Source organism: Ursus maritimus, unplaced genomic scaffold (assembly GCF_017311325.1).
Source record: "Ursus maritimus isolate PB19 unplaced genomic scaffold, ASM1731132v1 scaffold_1, whole genome shotgun sequence".
In the NCBI taxonomy this organism is placed as follows: Eukaryota; Metazoa; Chordata; class Mammalia; order Carnivora; family Ursidae; genus Ursus; species Ursus maritimus.
In genome coordinates this window covers 64,007,368-64,026,909 of record NW_024423343.1, presented here as the reverse complement: position 1 = coordinate 64,026,909, position 19,542 = coordinate 64,007,368, and the positions used below count along the sequence as shown (strand labels likewise).

Below are 19,542 nucleotides of genomic sequence, written 5' to 3'. Positions count from 1 at the left end.
AAAAAAAAAGAGTTGACTGGATTTTTGTTGCTCTTGCTGTTGTGAGCCTTTTAATAATTCTAATTTTATTTACATATAAGTACAGGATTTGGAATCAGACAGCTTGGATTTGAATACTGGCTCTGACATTTTACTGGCCTCGTAGACAGAGGCAAATTACTTAATCTCTCAATTTTCCTGTCTCTAAAATAGAAAAATAGCATGCACCTCATTGAGTGGCTTTGAAGATTAAATGTTTAATTCATGTAAGTTGCTTAAAATATGCCTGGCACATAAGTGCTCAGTAGTAAAATAGTAAACAAGAGCTAATACTTATTAAGACAACAAATATTAACTTCTGTTACTTAATAAAAATATAAAGACATTAATAACTAAAATCTAATTTTAAAAACATGAGCCACATATTAAAGTCTGTTCCCTTTGTGAGAAAACTCACAAAGTTAACACTCCCAGGTATTAAATCAGACTTTATTTCTTGAGACTACAGTCTTCACTTTAATCCATAGTTGTGGTGGAGGTGGGGGAGGGGAAGACTGGTGAAAAATTCTACTTAGTGCTGGAAAGGGGGAGCTCAAACTGGAATCTGAAGGATGAGTTTTAGCTAGATAGGCCAAAAGAGGAGGAAAGAGAATTCCAGGCAGGGACGATGACACTTGAAAAGACAGAGGCAGGAGGAACACGGTAATAAAAAAAGGCTAGCAGAGCTGGAACAGAGAGTAACATGACAGAGGTGTGCACACCACACAGGAGCTAAATCGTGCCAGGCCTTAAGGCTGAGTCAAGGAGTTTGCCTTATCCTAAAGTAATGAAGGGCTTTAAGCAATTTTTCAATGTTTTGAAAATATCCCTCTTGGTATAGCACGGGGAACCAGCCAGGAAGAATTCAGATAATCAATAGGGAGGCATTTGCAAAAATCCAGGCAAGAGATGATGGTAGTGACAGGAATGGAGAAAAGTAGATAGATTTGAAGAGGTGAAACTGACAGAATGCCTTTTTTTTTTTGGTTTAGTCTGATTATATGATTTAAGTAACCATATAATCCCCCTTAACTCCTCACCAATAGCAATATACTCAGCTGTAAAACATTCATAAACAAAAACTATAAGACATTTCAATCACAAAGTTAACTCTTTGCCTCTAAACTGTAAAACCCAGGTCTTGGAACAAAACTAAAAGGCACAAAAATAATATAGAATTCAAAGAAATAAGATGGAAATAGCAAAAATCTAAATTCAATAGACTAATTAAGTACATGAAACAGGTTTCCTAACACTTCAATTTCTGTGGCTGCTGCCCAGAAAAAAAGCAAATATACTGCCTGCCCGATGCCTCTCCCCTCCCTGTGCCACTTTTACCCTAATATTTTTACTTCACAGTAGGCTTAGAGGAAAGAGAAATATTCCACGTTTTGCAAACATCTAAAGGGGTGTGTGGGGGTGTGTGTGTATACACACGGGCACAAAAGCAGACTATATTAAATCATACACGTAAAGTGCATGATAGAAGTATGCATGGGACATCTCCCCCCAGCTCATGTGTATGTGGAGGTGTGTGTGTGAAGGGATATAGTTTCCTAAGTGAGGTGAGAACTCAAGTGAGTCTTAAGAACCAGAAAGAGTTATAGAGGTAAAGATAAAAGGAAGGTACCTCAGCAGGGGGGAGTAACAAGAGAAAAGCAGACAGGAAAAAACTGTGAAATCTGTTGTAGGAAAATAAAATTTTGGTTTATGGAGTACAATTGCATAGTTAAGCAAGGGTCAGATTCTGTGGGACCATTTTAAGGACCACGGGTTCTATCCTGAGCTATCCTGAGCTATCTTATTAAAAGATTTAAGCAGAGGAGAGAGAAATTTGCGTTTACATTTTTAGAGATCATCAGCTGAGGGGTTCCGCTGAGGATGAATTTAAGCTTAACACCATCTGCTAAGATATCAGGTAGCAGGTGGATATGGTACCCCAGTTAAGAGTTGATGAGACCCTGAACTAGAGCAGAAGTAGAAGAATTTGTGGGGAAAAGAAGGGCAGATTCAGTGATCTGATAGTCATGGAAGTTAAGAAAAGAGAGTAAAAAAATGACCTCTGGATTTCTGCCATGACAGCTGGATAGTGGTACAGATCCATAAGCCATCCTCCAAAATCCCTGGAGCCAAATATGTCTCAAAATTCAGAATATTTTTTTTAAAAATTCAGAATATTTTGGATGTTAGAAAGGAGATATGGTTTACATACCCGATATAACACTGTATCCCCAGCAGTGCCTGGAACAGTATCAGGTAATCAAATGTAGCAGTGTATCTGCAGCAAGACACATCCCATCAAGTGCAATAGATGATAAATAGCTTCCTGACAGTGCATTTAGGTTTTGTTGCAAATTGAGTTCAAGTTTTGTTGACAAATGAGTTACCAAAAACATTTTGGTTTTCAGGGATTTCTTTTTTTTTGGTTTTGTTATTGTGGATAACAAATGTTAAATGTAGTAACACTCATAAATAAAATATAGGAAGTAAAACAGGTTGTTTTTGTTTTTGTCTTTGATGGGATGAATCTTCTGGTTTACTCAGGTATAATCTCAGATAATTATGACATCTTAAAGATGTCCAGCGGGCAATGGGATAGCTGAACAAACTAGTTGGGGCAGTTTGAAACTAAAACAATTATAGGGAAAATGTATACTCGGGGAAATATTCTCTACTTGGTGCCAAAAATATAAGCCCAACTCAGAGAATGACTCAAGGAAACTTCATCTGTCAATAGTCACTAATGACCTAGAATTCAGAGTCCTACTTGTCTCTGCTTTACCACATAAATTTATGCATTTTGGTCTCTTGCCATTGCTGGCATTGATTTGAATTCAATGTTGCTATTAGCAGTACATTAATTGTGTTAAAATTACCCAAATTATAGAAAATGAATTATTCTGATATTAACTAGATGCATAATTAGGTGATTGAAAATATGTCCTTCTCAATCAGATTTTCTAACCATAAAAGATGTCATAACAAATGCATTTCTACACTTTATGAACCCGAGAACTGAATATGTTCTCAAGACGATTTGGGTATTGATCATTTGCAAAATATTAAATATACTAATTTTCTTTTGGAGAAAAATTCCTTCTATTAGGAGTTAAAATTAAAAGCTTCTATGAAAGGTTTAATTAATCAATCGATCAGAGTTTCCAAGCCTTTATCCCTACAGGTCACTTAGGGACCTCATCCAATCTCTCAATCTCGTCTTTTTAGGGGCTAGGAGTCTGATTCCTAGAATTTGTCTCTTACATCTGTTTCATAGCAAAAGAAAAAAATATATAAAATGTTAACAGACTACAAACCAACAATAAACTGGCTTATGTTTACTCTAATTATTTTTTTAACATCCCATCTAGCACTATTAACAAACCATAAAATTTAGAACTTAGAACAGAGCTGGACAGAATTATTTTTCTCTCTCAAACTTTCACTTGATAATTGTTACCATCAAAATCCCCTCAGAAAAACCTTTCTGGTTTTTCCTGTCCCCAGACATACTACACTATGTTGAAGGATCCATTTAAAATACAATAATGTACAGTGAAGTTTCATGCAGTTCCTATGTTTGAGAGAGTTAGTCTAGCATCAGGTCCTAGAGTCTCAAGCCCTAAATGTTTAATGCGGATTAGAGTTAATTGTATATTTTTAAAAATGTACAGTTTGGTTTTCTTTCTTTTAAATATGTGTGTGCATATGACACAGTACTCTAATAGAAAAATCAGACTTAAAAATGCAAATTCAGGGGGCGCCTGGGTAGCGCAGTCGTTAAGCGTCTGCCTTCGGCTCAGGGCGTGATCCCGGCGATCTGGGATCGAGCCCCACATCAGGCTCCTCTGCTGGGAGCCTGCTTCTTCCTCTCCCACTCCCCCTGCTGTGTTCCCTCTCTCGCTGGCTGTCTCTATCTCTGTCAAATAAATAAATAAAATCTTTAAAAAAAAAATGCAAATTCAATTGGATGCCATTATTTGCATTGTAGGTTCTAGCCCATTTGTGGTCATAAAAATCAATCCAGTGTGTTGAGACCAGTATTTTTAAAATAACAGAGAAAATCCACCTGGGTAAGGTTAAATATTGTTTTGTTTTGTGAGACTTGTTACACACACACACACACACACACACACACACACACACACACAGAGTGTACTGCACTGAAGCATAGAATACATTTCTTATTGAGGATTGCAGTCCAAAAAGAAGTTTTAAAAATACTAATGTTGAAGAAGTGTGCTTGCCAGCCAAAAATCTTGAGTGTTGCCAATGGAGGGATGACCCTGGGTTGCTGCCTCATAAAATATATTTTAAGCCAATACAATAAAAGATCAGAAGACTAAATTATGTTGTCCGTGTTGACTCAAAAAATTAACTGTGGCTCTGAAATACCAAGGAAGGATTAAACATCTCAATCCACATGGCATCTTTAACACACATGTGATCCACAGTAAAAGAATGATATACTCACTCATTCTCATGGAGTCAGGCATCATCTGGACAAATTAGGGTAAATCAGAGCTGGACAAAGAACAACTGACTATTCTGTACTCATAAAGGCCTTCCAGACCATATGAAAGACAAAGAGATAAACATCGTATGATAAACGGGATTAAGGGTGGTGAAAAGATAACATGAACCTTGAGTCAAGTCTCTGGTAATAATAATGCCATGTCTACCACTAACTTGCTGGGTGAACTGAAGTTAAAATATCTCTCTCAGCTTTGGTTTATTACAAACTGTATGGATTGACTGAATATCCAAAGTGAGAAGGGGATTCTGATAATGAGAGGACAAGAGGAGTTTCCTGATTTAAGGCCTCATTACCTTAATCTAGGGAAGTATTATTTTTTTTCTATTTTACAGATAGTTTAACTGAGGCACACTGTTACTCTAGCTAATGCAAACATGTTACATTTCTTCCTTAAGAGTAAAGATAATCTAATAACATCTGGCTCAATCATCAATGAAGTTTTAATTAATACTCTAAACTTGAGGAACAACACCTACTTCTAATTTTTAAATGGTATTTAGCATATGTATTTCTCTGTATGGAGATAAGATTAGGAGGGCCGGCCACGCTCTTTTGACAAAAGCAGAAAGCATTGGTTGAAAACATCATTAATAATTATGTCCTGTGTGTGTGGTTGACTTATTACCTTTAAATGAATGTTAAAAAAATAATAATAAATTAAAAAAATAAAACAAAAATGAGAGAGGGAGGCTCCTGACTATGGGAAACAAACTGAGGGTTCTTGGAGGGGAGAGGTGGGGAGATGGGGTAACTGGGTGATGGACATTAAGGAGGGCACTTGATGGAATGAGCACTGGGTGTTCTGTACAACTGATGAATCACTGAACTCTACCTCTGAAACTAATAATACAGTATATGTTAATTAAATTGAATTTAAACAAAAAACTTAATAAAAATAACAACATGAGGGCTTCAGAGGGGAGGGAGGTGAGGGAATGGGATAGGCTGGTGATGGGTAGTAAGGAGGGCACGTATTGCATGGTGCATTGGGTGTTATACGCAATTAATGAATCACCAAACTTTATATCAAAATCCAGGGATGTACTGTATGGTGACTAACATAATATAATAAAAAAAATTAAAAAAAAAAAACACCTTGAGGTACCACCTTACACCAGTTAGAATGGCAAAAATGGACAAGATAGGAAACAACAAATGTTGGAGAGGATGTGGAGAAAGGGGATCTCTCTTACACTGTTGGTGGAAATGTAAGTTGGTGCAGCTGCTTTGGAAAACAGTGTGGAGGTCCCTTAAAAAGTTAAAAATAGAGCTACCCTATGATCCAGCCATTGCACTACTGGGTATTTACCCCAAAGATACAGACGTAGTGAAGAGAAGGGCCATATGCACTCCAATGTTCATAGCAGCAATGTCTACAATAGCTAAATCGTGGAAGGAGCCGAGATGCCCTTCAACAGATGACTGAATTAAGAAGCTGTGGTCCATATCTACAATGGAATATTACTCAGCCGTCAGAAAGAATGAGTTCTCAACATTTGCAGTAACATGGACAGGACTGGAGGAGATTATGCTAAGTGAAATAAGTCAAGCAGAGAAAGACAATTATCATATGGTTTCACTCATTTATGGAACATAAGAAATAGCAGGGAGATCAGTAGGAGAAGGAAGGAAGAATGAAGCGGGGGTAAACAGAAGGGGGAATGAACCATGAGACTGTGGGAAACAAACTGAGGGCTTCAGAGGGGAGGGGGTGGGGGATTGGGATAGGCCAGTGATGTGTATTAAGGAGGGCACATATAGCATGGTGCACTGGGTGTTATATGCAAGTAATGAATCATGGAACATTGCAACAAGAACTGGGGATGTACTGTATGGTGACTAATATAACAAAATAAATATCATTTTAAAAAAACAACAACAGCAAACTATAGGATTTGCCTAAGGCATTTTGTTAAGTGTGAAATTAAAAATATATTTTTAAAAATCAGCAAATATAGAAGTAAACAAATGTGGGCACTGGAATTGCCATTTATTATTAGAAATCTCTATGTAAAAATGCTATAGTTAAAGCGATATTAAAAAGAAAGATGCTTGGTACAAATAAACTGTTCAGAATGTTTAAACTAATATGTATGCTAGACTTCAGATATTAAAAGTAAAAGTTAAATTTAAAGAATTCTAATTGTAGGGGCGCCTGGGTGGCACAGCGGTTAAGCGTCTGCCTTCGGCTCAGGGCGTGATCCCAGCGTTATGGGATCGAGCCCCACATCAGGCTCCTCTGCTGGGAGCCTGCTCTTCCTCTCCGACTCCCCCTGCTTGTGTTCCCTCTGTCACTGGCTGTCTCTATCTCTGTCAAATAAATAAATAAAATCTTAAAAAAAAAAAAAAGAATTCTAATTGTAGTGTATGACTTTAACTTCATGTCTTTTAGCCACAGACTGAAAGAAAATGTATACAGTAAAAGAAGCAACAGATTTTCTCACAACCAGAAATTCTCAAATGAAAATGCAGCAACTTTCTTATTTTTTAGCCATGGAATTTGAATGTAAATGTCTTCATTATGTAGTATAACTTTTATAGCAAGTTACACTGGCTTAATAACATTTTCTGTTAACTCTATGGGGTTCTAAAAACAGAAATAGTTATTTGATGAGTTTGAAGTGAAGTGTTTTTGATGAGTTTCGAGAAGGAAATAAAAGGCTAAGGTAAGCACCAGTTTCACCCTCAATTCTTAAGCTTCAGAAAAGCCTAATTAGGCAGGGAAAGGAATTTGGGCCTGGCACACCCAGGTTCAGTCGTGGCAGGATCCTGAAACAAAGTTTTTCTGAACCTTTGAGTCATATGCCACAGGCAAACCAGAGCCACGATATACAGGTCTTTAAGTCAACAGGTCCTTTAACGAGATGGTGTGCGGTTAGTGAGTGGCAGTTGGATTTCTTCCTGCCACGAAGAAAATAACTCTTCTCGAAAAAACCGGAAAGTGGGCGCAGCTCTGGCTTAGGGAGTGCACCCGGAAAAGTGTAGAGACCAGAGAGAGGGAGAGAGAGAGGGATGTCCGCGTCCCGACCACAGAGCGCTTTCCAAACCACTCGGAAACCATTTAAATGGCTCGGGCGGCCGCGGTTTCCAGCCTAGGACTGTCTGGGGTCCGGCTGGGAAAGTTGCCGGGCAAAGCCATGCCCTTTCCCGTCGCGGACTTGTTCCCCCCCCCACCCCACCCCTCCGTCCCCGTACAGGGACAAGAGGAGCCCAGCAACCTGTTAGCACGCGTGGAAACGCGGCCGTCTCGCGGCTAGCCCAGTCCCTCAGACCCCCACTCTGAGACTCTTCCAGGGTCAAGCTGCGGACCACCAGGACTTCTGCCTGGGTCCGGCTCCTCGGGAGCCTTCCTACAGAGGCTGCCAGGGGCGACTGGGCTACCCCCGGAGCGCCACCTGCCCCGGCCTCGGGCGCCCCTTTCGGCGTCTCGGGAGGGGCAACTGAAACACTGCTCTCGAGACCACCTCCAACCGGCTACTGGGACCGTACCCCTCTCCCTACCACGTGAACCTCCGAGTCCGTCCCACCGCCCCCTCCGACGCTGCCCAGGGTCTACTGGTCCCCCGCCCCCGGCCCGAGCGCCGGCCCGCCCGCTTACCTGGCGGGTGGGCACGGCAGGGCGGCGGGAAGCAGCGGCCGGGCGGGCGCTGGACTTGGGCCGGGCGCCAGGTGCAGGTGGTGGCGGCGGCGGCGCCTCTGGTTGCTGTCGCTACAGTTGCCGCTCAGTCCAGCTCCTCCTCCGCCGCCGCCGCCTCCTGCCTTCCCGCTGGGCCTCCTGCGTTGCCAGGAGAGGCCGAACCGAGGCTCCGCTTCCTCTTGGAGTCTCCCAGGTGAGCTCCAGCCTGCGACGTCGGCAGGGGCGAGGCCCCCGTCCCGCGCCTGCGCGCCAGCCTCCTGCCCCGCCCAAGCCCTACCTGAGCGCTCCAGGTGAGGACCGAGCACCGCGCGCGCTGGGTGGGGGCGCCGTCCGGGCGGAGCGCAGCCGCCGCGCCCCTTCTCTCGCCGCGGACGTGAGGCTAGTTCTCCAAGCGAGGCACGCCTCCGCCCGTCTACATTCGAGGAGTCCTGCCCTGACCTGGTGGCAGTGGTCACCTTGTAACCAGAACTCAGTGTGGGTCCTTGGGGAACCAGAAGGTCTATATTTCCCTCACACACTTCTTCCCTTCTCTACGGTTCGCCAAAATGAAGGGCTGCACTGCCCGGAGCCTGGGGGACCCAGTGCCCCCGAGAACCACCTCATGACGGCTGCAACTGTTGGCTCGTATGGTTTCCTCGAGCAAGGTTCAGCAGCTTCTGTCACCAGTTAGGTTCGTGAGCTATTGGGTGAGCTTCCTTCCCATGTGCTAGTCTTGATTTCATCACTTGACTCACTTAGGCACAGCTAGTGGTTTCCGTTTCTGTAAGCGCGCGCTCTGGTAGGGGCGCCTCACGTCCAAAGGAGGAGCCTCCCTCCTCCAAAGAAGAGCCTCTGGTATTTGGCAGAGACATGCTAACTTGGGGCGCACCACCCCTTCCTGGGTTGCTGTCGAAAGGCAAACCAATTCCCAGGCGAGAGAGAAAGCAGCGACAATAGAGAGAAACCTGCTGTCCTTGTTTAGAAAGATACTGGCTTCCTGGAGAGGTTTGCTTGAAAGCTCACCATCTATTGGGAGGGTGACAATGCAGACTCTAGGGAGACAGGGGGGTTTGCCACTGTTTTTAAAGACAGAATTTTTTCAACAGTATTTTTTTCCTTTTATGATATTTACAACTTTGTTTCAACCTTCCTTCTGCTGTTATGACAAAACATTGACACACCCAAAAGCAGGACTTAAAAATGACCTTTATACCGTCCCATAAACTCATTCACTATTTGGCTCTATCTTCAATGTACATAGGAATATAAATAGAAAAATAGCCTAAAATGTTTTTGTTGCATGCTTAATTACGTGGTGGTAGGTTTTTCTATAAAGTTTAGCTGTGGTCTTCCTCCTGCATTTTGACACATACACGTATGGTTTCTATTTATTGGTATATTAGTGCTATGTGTGACCTAAAATTAAAATTTAGAAATACTGGTTAGTATAGTATCAATAGGTGTAACTTTAGAACTTGGCTAGTCTGACATTGGTTTTAGCATCCACAGTACTATTCCTTTTTTTAAAAGATTTTATTTATTTATTTGAGAGAGAGAGACAGAGAGAGAGAGAGAGAGAGCACAAGTGGAGGGGAGAGGCAGAGGGAGAGGGATAAGCAGACTTGTGCTGAGCAGGGACCTGATGCAGGGCTCCATCCCAGTACTCTGAGATCATGACCTGAGCCGAAGTCAGACACTTAACTGACTGAGCCACCCAGGTGACCCCATCCACAGTACTATTTCATACCCCGTCTATGAATCAGATATAAAACTTTGGTTAGTTGTTTGTATTGTAGTTATTTTGCAAGCATCATGGAACCTTTTTGTGTTTGTGACATTTTAATATCACTACCTACAAACAATTTTTAAGCTTTCTCTCTCTCCCCTGCAAAAAGTTCAGGAGCTACTTATATGTATGACCATACTAACTTGATAATATTTGTCCTTAGGTCCAGAGCTGAAAATACTACCTACACAAATCCACCTCCCCCACCCCTTTTTTTGAGGTTCTGCAACTTTCTTTGTTGTTTGCCTGTAGATGGAGATTAGAGTCTCAGTCTTTGGGAAATTTGGGAGAGATCCTGAATGTATAACCACAGAGTCTGTATCCCTTGTCTTGCATCACCCATCTCTGAATGAGGCAAGAGCCAAAGATTATCAGAGGTTTGAGGTCCCACTAGGCAAAGAACAACAATTTTCGCTGACAAGAGCAAAACAGAGCAAATGGATATAGAATAGCAATTTGGAATCCAAGGACTGAGATTCATTGACAGTAAGACCCGTAAAGTCAAATAATAGCTGGAAAAAGAAGCTAGGGCAGACCTAAAAAAGAGAGCAAGAAAATAGGATCAAAATGCTGCATGAGGGGTGAAAAAAGAACAGAAAAAATATAAAAATCAGAAGTTACTAAAAATTGACTGCCAGTTTTACAATAGAGACAGATAATTTAAACAAGGAAAATAGTATTTTCGGGTCTGGCATACCTACCAGCATTATATGCAATATTTTGTTTCATTCTGAAAGCAAAGTCTTAAAATTAATAAAACTTTTTTACTTAACAATAAAATCAAAATGCTGCAGGCCCAGAAGAAAAGTATTATGCTGCAATCTTTAATGCCCTAAATCCAATGAGATAAAGAATTTTTGAAAGTATCATCCTATTCAAGATTATGAAATAAAGAATTTGTGTTATAATTGGGAAATTAGTATTTCTTTATAAAATAAAACCCAGGAGACTTAGTGTAGACAGTGTAAGCTTCTCAGAAACAAGCTTATTTCAATACTGTATGTTTGGCATGTAATGGCAGTTAAAATAAAAAATTAAGAGGATTTCACACAGGAAAGAAGAAACATATTTATCTACACACGGGGGAGGGGAAGGACAGAGAGAGAGAACTAGCCATAAAAATGCTTATTTGTATAGATTTAAAATAATACTCACTGTTTAATAATTTTCATTAACATTTAAATTAATGCCAAGACCAGTATCTAATACTTAGTAGGTACTCAATAAATATTTGTTAAATTAATAAATTGATCCATTAAATACCATGACAAAAACATTATGCATAATGTCTTATGCAGAATACAAGTCCAAAGAATGGTTTAACCAAATAGTATGGAGAAATAATCTAAGGCAAGTAAGAGTAATGGACTAAGAATTGGAGGGACAAGCATCTAATAACAATAGCTATCAGTTATCATGTACTGATGTTTCAAAAAGCACTATGCAAGGCAACTTATACTCCTACAAGCTGCTTTACTTCTGGGCTGAAATTTCCTCTTCCTCAAAATAAAATACTGGTACATGGTGATCACCAAGTTCCTTTACACACTGATTCATGTAAATTCCATGGTAAGATAATGGTCATGCAAAAAAAATCTTCTGGATATAGGAATAGCAATTAATGGAAAACAAAGATGAAGGAATAAGAATTACTTAACTGAGATAGAAATTTTAATTATAAAATTAATTATAATATATAATGTAACTAGTAAAATATTCAGATTCAGTAAGTGCACATTTAAATGTTTTTAGTTTGTTAATTGTTTAATTGTTGATTACCCAGGGCTTAGCAACTTTAGCTTGGACATACTGCCTGCCTGGCTTAGCCTTTAAAAACAACTTTGCCTTATATGGAAACTGGAGTCTCCAGTCAGATCTCAAAGTCAAATTGAGAGTTTGGCTCAAAGACTAAACAGATTGAAATAATTTCTACTAAAAGAATTGAAAGGCTATTGATTTAAAAGGAGAATAGTGTTGGTATCATAGTGAAGAGCCACAAATATGTGGGTATTTTTTTTTAAACTATTCGGCATAAAGCTACATTGTGTTTAAAATATTGTAAGAGTTAAAACAGTAAAAACATGAATAGATTATTTTTAGTATGAACTTTTTTGGACAGTGTCTTGTATGAAGATTGCTTATGAGGGTTTTTTCCCCTCCTTAAGAATATCAACAGAACAACCATCTGGGACTTTAAAAGAGGTACAGATTTTCTATGAGTACACTTATTGACTTAAAATGCAACAGAACTATGTCTTGTTAATCTTGTATCCTTAATGCTTGGCGCATAGTAGGTGCTCAATAAATATTTGATGAAATGGATGGAGTGCAGAGTTTCAAGCTTTTAAGCATTAGCATAAGAGCAAAAAGAAATACCATGCTGAGTCAGGCTAATATTCAATCTAGCTAGCTTTAAATTCTGACGGTGGCATCAAAGGATTTCTTCTGGGAAAAGATAGTGATAGTCCTGCATGATGTTGACCTCAGATACGTACTCTAGGTGTCCCTGACTCACCCTTTCCTAGATTGATCTCTTTTTTTCTGTAAAATGGCTTTTTAAATTATAAGTCAATTCATATTTATTTTAGAAAAATCAGAAAATACAGATAAACTAGAAGGAACCCGTTGGAAACACCCTAATTCCTCCCATGTAGATGAATCAGTGCTAACTGCCAGACCTGTTTCTACTGTTTATCTCTCCAGATACTTTTGAAAAACTAGGGAGAGTGGAATGGAAGATATAGAAGGAGACAGAGACATGTTTTTAAAATAAAAACTAGGTCATATTGGGATCTTGTTTTGCAGCTAGAGTTTTCTACTTAACATATCTTTCCATGTCAATGAATTCACTTTTTTACAGCATTGTTTTTAATTATTGCATGGTTTCTTTTTGTATGAATGTATTTAATCGGTCACTTATTGGACAATGAAGGTTGTTTTCAAATATTGCTATTGCAAACAGTGCCGTGTGCTCACATTCTTTAGTGCTCACTATCTTCTCACATTTACACTGCTTTTCTTCTGACTTTGTTAAGCCACTTTGTATCAGCCACCCAAGATCCTAAAGCAATGATGATTTAGAATAATCACATCACAAAAACAAATCATAGAAAATACGTTAGTGATTTAGCACTTCCTATTTGTAAAAACATTAATCCTAGTTACCAAAACTTTATGTAAAGCATGCTTATTAAAATTAAAACCTTATCAGAAGGATGTCTAGCTGGCTTAGTTGGAAGAACGTGAGACTCTTGATCTTGGGGTCATGAGTTCCAGCCCCACATTGGGTATAGAGATTACTTAAGTAAATAAATATTTTTAAAAAATCATTTTAGAAATAGGAAAGTAGAGTGTGTCCTTAATATGGAAAAGTAAGATCTCTTACCTTCTCCTGATCATAGCACACTCAGCTTCCCACGTCTGAAAATCTGCATGTCTCTCTTCACTTCTCCAAATCCCCTTCAGGCCCACTGAAGGCCCGAGTCTCCTATGGAACCTTGTGGACCAGCCCAAATCACCTTGGTATTTCTTAATTTCAGTGCAGTGGCATGAAGTAAACTTCCCTCCTTCCTTGGTCCTTGCCCCCCTCTCCTTACTCCAGTAGCAAAAAGGGAGAATTGTAGAGAGACTCTACCTGGACATGATATCATTTGTTGCCAAACAAGTTATGATAATTTGTTAAATTACTCAAGTCATAGAAGATAGGGATGTTCTTTTAGCATAATAGCTCTAAGGTATTAGACCAAAAGAAATAGCATCATTGTGACTAAAGAGAGAAATATTGATTTTTCATGCATATTAGAAAAGGGAATTTTAAAAGAAATTATATTTTTTCAGTGTCTTTGATTTTTTAAAAATATTTATTTATTTATTTGAGAGAGAGAGAGAGAGAGAGAGCAGGTGGAGAGGCAGAGGGAGGGGAAGAGAATCTCAAGCAGACTCCTGGCTGAGTGTGGAGCCTGATGCCGGGCTTGATCTCATGACCCTGAGATCATGACCTGAGCTGAAATCAAGAGTCAGGAGCTTAACTGACTAAGCCACCCAGGTGCCCCTTAGTTAAATCTTTGATTTTTGATTTATTAACAGAAAAGTAATTTGCTGCCCAAGATTGTATCTCATCATCATACCTCCTTCTCTACTCCTTTTTTTTTAAATTTGAGAGAGAGAGAGAGCATGCATGTGCACTGCACATGAGTAAGGGGAAAGGGAGAGAATCTCCAGAAGACTCCCAGCTGACTGTGGAGCCCGACTCGGGGCTTGATCCCACTACCCTAGATCATGACCTGAGCCGAAAACAATGCACCACAGTGCATTCCTCACTTCTGCAAAGCTTCAGGTACAGGGATTCCTGACATGCAACTGACATTTGGGGCTGCACACAAAAAAAATCACTGCTAGGGGAAAAAGATCACTGTTAGGGAAGGAAGTTTGTTTATTTCAATTGGAGCAGTTGGTGAATAATAGAGAAAAGGGGAGTGGGAATGGAGATATTATAGAAAGAGGTTAAATGGTTTAGAAATGACAGAGGAGGAGAAGAGTAGAGGTCAGAGGAATCACCCATGTGGGACATCCTCTCAAGGCTTAAGGAGAACCTCTGAGGACACAACCTCCCAAGGCCAGGTCATGTGGCTTCCCTCCTGGGAGTCAATAGGGAGAGGAGGTAAACAAGGAATAACATCTGGTTTCTTTCCTTCTCCCCTCCCCACCCCCCAGCAAACTCTGTATAGCTTTGGAATGATTAGCTAAACTCTGTGTAAAGATCTTAGCATTCATCGAAATAGTGTATTTGATTCACGGTAGGATGATATCTAGCAGGACCTCTACTAGCCTAAATAGGGTTCTGTGTGAATTAGAAAATGCCATCCATGAGCAGAGAGAGTCCATGAGTACATGGCTCGCAAGTGGATGACCCCTTCCTCGAAGTAGATGCAAACTACTCCAGGGCATCCAGTGGGCTGAATGGAACCCAGGATGCACGTCAACCCTACTTGCCCTTTGGCAGGATACTTTTATGCAGGGCACAGCATAACAACCTGGTGTCCAATCAGGTGAAATCTGTTTCCTCACCCTTTGTATCTGGAGTGTCTGTGCCACTTACATTGACCAATAGAATACAGTAGAAGTGATGTTATATCACTTCCAAAGCTACGCTTTAAGTGATTTTTTTACCCTCTGCTTCTCCTCTCTTAGAATGTTGCCATGCTATGAAGAAGCCTGGATTGAAAGACCATGTAGAGACAGAGGCCCAGCTGTCCCAGATGTTCAAGCTGAGCTTAGACCCCAGCCAACCACCTGCTAAATGCAACTTTGTGACTGATCCCAGGCAAATACCAGCAGAAGGACCACCTGGTCAACCACAAAACCATGAGAAATATTAATTCGTTGCTGTTTTAAGGCACTAAGTTAAGGAGGAATTTTTTAAAAATTTACTTAACTATTTCATTTAAACTTTTTATCTCAACAAGAACAAGAACATAAGCACCTTTCACATTTGTGCACCCTCTGTACTCTCCAGAGAAAGGTTTTGAGATGCAAAAGATTGGATTTTTTAGAATTTTGAAAGTCTAAGCCTTGAATGACTCTGCACAAAATATGTGCTATAAACCATATATTTTAAAGAATATGTGCTCAGTCTGAATCAGCTTTCTATCTCTACCCCAAATCTTGATAAAATTTGTGCAGAATGGCTAGAGAGAAGAGAGTCAGGGGGGATTGGAGATAGGGGGCATTCGCAGCATGCCTGAGCAGAAGCTCTGGAACATCACCATGTAGGAATGCCATATTGCGTAACTACTTGGGCCACCATTCATAGAAGAGAATGTGCAGGAATGCACACTTGACCCTAAGAAACAGGCCATGAGGGGACTCTGAGAACAAAAAAGAAGTACCCTGGAGCACAGTAAGACCCCAGGGTTTATTTCTTGCCCAAAGTTGAAGAATGGTAAGAATGGAAAACATTTCTAAATGGGGTATTGGACAGCCCCAAGGCCTGTTGTGCCCCAGGAAGATTCAGAGCCCCCAAAGTGTTTCCCAATGCAGGAGAGAATGATTTAGATCTGGATGTTTTTGTAAATTAAATTTTATCAGAAGGGAGGCATGCCCACTCCTTTACTTATTTTCTGTGGCTGCTTTGATGCTATCAAGGCAGAGTTGAGTGGTTGTGACAGAAACCGTGTGGTCTGTAAAGCCCAAGATACTTATTTCTGGCCTTTGATAGAAAAAAAAATTGCCAATCCTTGTTTTAGATGAAGGACGGAGAGCTGGGAAAACTTAAATTTTCTGCAATAACACATAGCAAAAATGAAATGCTCACCATGACTAAAAGGTGCATTGGGACCAGGATGTAGTATCAGCAGATGACAGCCTGAATACCTGTGATGGCCTAATGCCAGTTGTCTCACACACGTACGTTTTCTGACTCCCATCCCATCCCTTGGAATATCCTAGGAAGAACCTATAGAATGCCGTTGTGGTCTTCATGAAACAGGGGAAGCCCCAGACTTACTGACAGTCATTACTGCTAGGTGTGATAGGGATTTGAAAGAGAAATTAAACTTATATAGTTTCTTATATATCTGATTCTTTTTTGTTGTTTTTTTAATAATAATTTTTTATGTTATGTTAGTCACCATACAGTACATCCTTAGTTTTTGATGTAGTGTTCCATGATTCATTACTTGCATATAACACCCAGTGCTCCATGCAATACATGCCCTCCTTACTACCTACATATCTGATTCTGTCTTCAGAAACTAGCACCCACTACAAGGCCTTCCATAGGTATAAGCACAGAATTGATGCAAAAGAAATCTATGTTGAATGGTCAACCTCAGTAGGATTTCCTTTGGTCTCTTACCTTACAAAACTGCATGATGGTATTGCCTTTTTGTATAGGAAGTATGTATTCACAATTCATGTCCTGTATAAGCTTTCTCTAATGATGGTGATGCACATTCCTTTTTAGTTCCATTCCTTCCCTCCATTGTAAGTTGTTTTTTTTCCCGTCTTTTTTTTTTTTTTTTTAATTCCCTGAGACAACCATTCTCTTGTTCCAAACCTCAAAAGTAAAGGAGAATGGTGGTTGGGGAACATGTATGAAATGAGTGGAAGGAGACGGTGGGGCAGGCATCCTGAGGTCTGTGGTTTATGTCACAAAAAAACACTGGTGAGAGCTTTGGATGAAAAGGAAGTTGCTTATTATCTGTTGAGATGGCTTTATGTTCTTGTACTGAGAAAATTTTACTTCCTGCTTTGAGCTGGGATGTGGGGCAGGGAGAACGTTTACTGGGTACTCACTTTGTCCCAGCAATTCTCCCTACATTATCTCATTTAGCCTCCACAAAACCCCTGTATAATCTCTTGGGTGAGGAGACCTCAAGAGGATCTCAAAGTCAAAGATGCATGGCTGAGTTGGACTGAGAAAGCAGGTCTGTCAGACCCAAAACCCATGCTCTGTGAAGCCCGTCATGTCATAAAGTTATAAGATTATTTTGCCCTGTTTCCAAGGGTGAATGATTTTGTATCTTCAGCTTCTCTTTAAGGCATTCATTGACAAATTCTACTTTCACAGTTTCTATTTCATTTGTAAATGATAACATATGGAAGAGTTAAGCAATATACTTTTTTTCCCACATATATATCTTACAATATCTTTAAATATGTTAAATCCAACATTGTTAATTTTGTTTCATATAGAGATTCCTTTAAATATAAGATGCTATGAAACAATGTCATACCAAAAAACAAATACACCAATTTCTACAATCAGAACACTGAGGATCACAGGAATCTCTAGGTAACACAGGAGGATAAAAGAGGGCCCAAAGCTATCTTAATACAGTTTTCCATTTTATTTGTATTTTTTTAATAATAATTTTTTATTATGTTAGTCACCATACAGTACATCCCTAGTTTTTGATGTAAAGTTCCATAATTCATTACTTGCGTATAACACCCAGTGCACCAAGCAATACGTGCCCTCCTTAATACCCATCACTGGCCTATCCCATTCCCCCACCCCCCTCCCCTCTGAAGCCCTCAGTTTGTTTCCCAGAGTCCATAGTCCCTGATGGTTCATTCCCCCTTCTCTTTACCCCCCCTTTCTTCTTCCCTTTCTTCTCCTATCAATCTTCCTACTTCTTATGTTCCATAAATGAGTGAAACCATATGATAATTGTCTTTCTCTGCTTGACTTATTTCACTTAGCATTATCTCCTCCAGTCCTGTCCATGTTGCTGCAAATGTTATGAAATCATTCTTTTTGATGGCTGAGTAATATTCTATTGTATATATCAAACACATCTTCTTAATCCAGTCATCTGTTGAAGGGCATCTCAGCTCCTTCCACAATTCAGCAACAGATACACGAGTTGTTCATTTGGACACTTCAAGTAAAACTTTAACAAAGATTCCCCTCAAAGTGGTTAAAATTCTGGTATAATTGTTTAATAACTGGTAATGTTATATTTAAAAACATAAAATCCTCTGAAGTAATGCTTTGTACTCTTTAACAGTGTAATTTTGACCATCTAGTTATAACTAGAAAAATGTAAATAAAATATTCTGAATTGATATTTTGACATAAAAATATAAGTCTCTCTTACTTTTAAGTGATACACAAACTTCAGTTGAAAGTGAAACACTTGTGAAGAATTTTGAGCCAATAATCCTTAATTAAATCAATCTCTTGACAGAAGCAAAAATGTGAATTGAGAAGATACAATAAAATTCATTAATATAAAAAACGGAATTGTGAGTTGTGTAATTTAATTGTATTAGAGCCCATATAAACACAATAGGCAGATGTATGGAATTGCAGTGTGTGGGCTGTACTAAAGAAATCATTCTAGAGCATATAATATAAAGCTATCAGTGAAAAGGTAGACTAAAGTAAGAATCATCGTGCATTAAGTATGTCTTACAACATCTCAATGAGAGAGTTTTTAAAATAACTCTTCATTTCTCAAGATTGTCAAACACGAAAGATCTGAGACAGCCTGTCAATTTGTTTTATGGAATTTGACCTTTGGTAACATCACAGGCCATAATGAACTGGACCGACTAGTTTTGCCATTTTTTTAAATAGCAATTAAACCTTATCATAATCTCACAAAAATCAGAAAATAATGTCCCAGACTACGCACAAGTAGATGAGTTATAAAGGACTGAAAATTATATTTTCAAAATATTTTTCTTAAATATAATAATGGTAATGGTTGTACAGCAGTCTTTGCTTTTTATTGTTTTTACCAAATACTTAGCAGTTTCAAAAGAACATTTATTAAATACGTATAATATACAAAGAATGATAATGCAACAAACAACTGTATACGTACCACCTACTTAAAGAGAAAGAATATTATTCTGATACCTTCTGTGGGACCCCCTTGGATCCTACCCTTTCCTAACTTTGAATTTTTTATTAATCGTTCCTTTGCTTTTCTTTAGAGTTTGCCACACATATTTGTATGCCTAGACAAACTACTGGTTAATTGTGTACATTTTTCCCCCTAGGTCAGTTCCTTTCTTTTTTAATTGAAATATGATTAACCTACAGTGTTACATTAGTTTCAGGTGAGTAGGGTAGGG

General features: G+C 39.4%; 1 protein-coding gene across 1 annotated transcript in view; it reads right to left on the bottom strand.

The window, feature by feature from the left end:
• The window catches only part of GALNT3 (polypeptide N-acetylgalactosaminyltransferase 3), a 44,825-nt gene extending 36,544 nt beyond the window's left edge, over positions 1 to 8,281 (bottom strand). Inside the window, exon 1 of the mRNA XM_040644327.1 lies at positions 8,151 to 8,281. The gene's annotated coding sequence lies outside the window, so the exon portion shown is untranslated. The remainder of the gene's footprint in view (positions 1 to 8,150) is intronic.
• Positions 8,282 to 19,542: the final 11,261 nt, after the last annotated feature.